Source organism: Hordeum vulgare, chromosome 6H (assembly GCF_904849725.1).
Source record: "Hordeum vulgare subsp. vulgare chromosome 6H, MorexV3_pseudomolecules_assembly, whole genome shotgun sequence".
Taxonomy (NCBI): Eukaryota; Viridiplantae; Streptophyta; class Magnoliopsida; order Poales; family Poaceae; genus Hordeum; species Hordeum vulgare.
In genome coordinates, this window is record NC_058523.1 from 45,175,982 (window position 1) to 45,180,462 (window position 4,481).

The following is a 4,481-nucleotide window of genomic DNA, read 5'->3' on the forward strand; positions in this document are numbered from 1 at the left end:
CCGGATCTGTGTCAAAGCTTGCATCGACGTAACCTTTTACGGTGAGCTCTTCGTCACCTCCATACACGAGAAACATCTCCTTAGTCCTTTTCAGGTACTTCAGGATATTCTTGACCGCTGTCCAGTGATCCACTCCTGGATTACTCTGGAACCTACCTGCCATACTTATGGCTAGGCTAACATCCGCTCTAGTGCACAGCATCGCATACATGATAGAACCTATGGCTGAAGCATAGGGGACAGAGCGCATATGCTCTCTATCTTCATCAGTTGCTGGGCACTGAGTCTTACTCAATCTCGTACCTTGTAAAACTGGCAAGAACCCTTTCTTGGACTGTTCCATTTTGAACCTCTTCAAAACTTTATCAAGGTAAGTGCTTTGTGAAAGTCCTATCAGGCGTTTTGATCTATCCCTATAGATCTTAATGCCTAGAATGTAAGCAGCTTCTCCTAGGTCCTTCATAGAGAAACTTTTATTCAAGTAACCTTTTATGCTCTCCAAAAGCTCTACGTTGTTTCCAATCAGTAATATGTCATCCACATATAATATTAGAAACGCCACAGAGCTCCCACTCACTTTCTTGTAAATACTAGATTCTCCAACCACTTGTATAAACCCAAATGCTTTGATCACCTCATCAAAGCGTTTGTTCCAACTCCGAGATGCTTGCACCAGTCCATAAATGGATCGCTGGAGCTTGCACACCTTGTCAGCATTTTTTTAGGATCGACAAAACCTTCGGGTTGCATCATATACAACTCTTCCTTAAGGAAACCGTTAAGGAACGCCGTTTTGACATCCATCTGCCAGATTTCATAATCGAAAAATGCAGCTATTGCTAACATGATTCTGACGGACTTAAGCATCGCTACGGGTGAGAAAGTCTCATCGTAGTCAACTCCTGGAACTTGTGAAAAACCCTTTGTCACAAGTCGAGCTTTATAAACGGTCACATTACCGTCAGCGTCCGTCTTCTTCTTAAAGATCCATTTGTTCTGAATAGCCTTGCGGCCCTCAGGTAGTATCTCCAAAGTCCACACTTTGTTCTCATACATGGATCCTATCTCGGATTTCATGGCTTCTAGCCATTTGTTGGAATCTGGGCCCACCATTGCTTCTTCATAATTTGCAGGTTCATTGTTGTCTAACAACATGATTGTGATGTTGTATTACCGAGTGGGCCCCGAGATACCTCTCCGTCACACGGAGTGACAAATCCCAGTCTTGATCCATACTAACTCAACTAACACCTTCGGAGATACCTGTAGAGCATCTTTATAGTCACCCAGTTACGTTGCGACGTTTGATACACACAAAGCATTCCTCCGGTGTCAGTGAGTTATATGATCTCATGGTCATAGGAATAAATACTTGACACGCAGAAAACAGTAGCAACAAAATGACACGATCAACATGCTACGTCTATTAGTTTGGGTCTAGTCCATCACGTGATTCTCCCAATGACGTGATCCAGTTATCAAGCAACAACACCTTGTTCATAATCAGAAGACACTGACTATCATTGATCAACTGGCTAGCCAACTAGAGGCATGCTAGGGACGGTGTTTTGTCTATGTTTCCACACATGTAAATGAGTCTTCATTCAATACAATTATAGCATGGATAATAAACTATTATCTTGATACAGGAGTTATAATAATAACTATACATTTACTATTGCCTCTAGGGCATAATTCCAACAGTATACAATTCCCTTTGTCCATCGGTATGTTACTTGCCCGAGATTCGATCGTCGGTATTGCTATACCTTGTTCAATCTCGTTACCGGCAAGTATCTTTACTCATTCTGTAACACATGATCACGTGACTAACTCCTTAGTCACATTGAGCTCATTATGATGATGTATTACCGAGTGGGCCCAAAGATACCTCTCCGTCACACGGAGTGACAAATCCCAGTCTCGATTCGTACCAACCCAACAGACACTTTCAGAGATACGTGTAGTGCACCTTTCTAGTCACCCAGTTACATTGTGACGTTTGGTACGCCCAAAGCATTTCTATAGTATCCGGGAGTTGCACAATCTCATGGTCTAAGGAAATGATACCTGGCATTAGAAAAGCTCTAGCACACAAACTACACGATCTTGTGCTATGCTTAGGATTGGATCTTGTCCATTGCATCATTCTCCTAATGATGTGATCCCGTTATCAATGACATCAAATGTCCATGGTCAGGAAACCATGACCATATGTTGATCAACGAGCTAGTAAACTAGAGGCTCACTAAGGATATGGTGTGACAGCCCGATGCCGACGTTCCAGAAGATTCCCCTTCTATTCCGTTTTCGTCGTGTGTCTATTTTCTTTTGTCGCGTCATTCACATCATCTGCATTGCATCGGCACTCCGTTGCCACCAGTTTTCAAAACTTGCATCCGTTGTTAGTTGCCAGTTCTCGTCGTTGTCCGTTCTGAGCCCGACCACACACGCACGCGCCTGCGGCAACGTTCAAATCCTTGTTTTTAAAAGTGTGTGTAAAACTTTCTCTGATTGGGTTGGAATTTGACGTGCGGTCTTTATTAGATATAGATAGGCCGCCTGTCGAATTTCATCGCGATCGGAGTCCGTCTGATACCCGAACGGTCGATCGTAGTGGCACCGTGTTCGGTCTATCGTCAGACGGTTGTCGGTGTTTTAAAAATCGTTGCCGTGCTGCCCGTTTCCCTCTCATCTCCGCCTATCATCTCTGCACAGTGCACCGACGTACCCGCATCCTAGTCCAAAAACTTCTCCGGATACGAACCGGGTGGTCGTGACCGTTGGATCCGGATCAACCACGTTTTACCGCAAATCGTCATCGGTTTGTCCATTGGACTCGCTAACCTAGTTATTTCGACCGTCTGATTCAAATTGGAGGGTCCAAATAACCCCTAATCTAACTTCCCCTCTCTATTTATAGGCCATCCCTACCTAATTAGGAACAAACCCTAACTCCTAGGGGTCTTGTCCCGCAGCCGCCGCCGCCCACCTCGTTTTCTCTGCCAAGCGAACCGCAGCCAAATCCATCCCGCGACTCCTCTCCCCGTGGACGTGTCCGCCTTCTAGTAGCCCCGCAACAAGCAGGAGTAGCAGCTCCCACCGTGCTCGCCGGAGCCCCCAACTTCCCTCGCCGACCGGCCTCCTCGGAGCTCCACCAGCAGGCCGACCAGGCTGGTCCCCTCGAGCCGCCCTTCCTCCGCCTCTCCATCTCTGTGCCTACCTTCCTCTCTCCCTCACGTTCTTTCTCTCCCTCTTCTCTGACCCGCAGGAACAACCGAGGAGGTCCTGAATCGCCGCCATGGACATCAAGCCTGGACCTCGCCGCCTTTGGGAACGGGATGGACGCCCCCGGATCAGGCCCGATCTGGTTCGTCCCCGTCGCCTCCGCCAGGAACCTGTCACCCTCGTCGTCCCTGTGCAGAATTCGCCGGATCTTGCGATGGTCGCCGCCCCATGGAGCTTGCCTGTTCAAGCCGTCGCAAGGCCGCAACCACGACCGGATCTAGAGGCCCTTGCCTCGTCCGATATTTTCGTGGATAGGATCGCACGGGCTCGAACCTTACAGTAGACATCAAGTGCAAGGCAGTGCACCCGACATACGAAGCGTCCCCGAGTCGTAGCAAGCTACAATGACTCTTTAAGACACAACGAGAACTGCTGTAAGTCGACCGTCAACAAACGAATCCACTAGATGTCGAACCCCAACCTAACATCATGCATTTGTTGGAAGATTGTCCTATAAGCAACTACTTGAATTCCCACCTAAGAATTCCCAAAATATCTGGTCATGCAATCTGGTACACGGATACAAGGAGTAATATTTCACACAACTCCCATACTAACCCGTCACCTGTATCACATCCATCAACACACAACCAGAATCTCGGACCTTCATCTACAACAGACCCTCGTGATCACAACGATACAAAGTATGGCAGTACTCCCGAACAATCTGCACCAGTACTGGGGACATCGGGGTTATCTCGCCACTACTAGTATTGAAGCAATTACGAACATCCTTCGTCCTGGGATACTAAGAAATCTGAATGATAACGATGTGCTCCAGAATCCCCTGGAGCTGAACTCCTCGCAAGAAAATCAAGTCAGACAGGAGGCACCAAGACAAAACTCCATCACATCGGCATCATATAGATCCCAAGAATATCCGCGTGATCCTAAAAAGAATTGAGTGAGAAGAGGAGTAGAATAAATTATTACGTCAAGATTCCTCACCAGAGCATAGAAGAGGAGAAAAAAGAATCCTACTCTCCGATATATAACTAGACTGAAAGAAGTTTTTCACTAGACTCGACTCGGCCAAGTTCGATCAATCTAGGGGGCTCCTAGGTCGGTACTACTCTAATACCGACTTGTCATGCGCACCCGGTTCGGATCCGGAGAAGTTGTCGGACTAGGATGCGGGTACGTCGGTGCACTGTGCAGAGATGATAGGCGGAGATGAGAGGGAAAACCGGCAG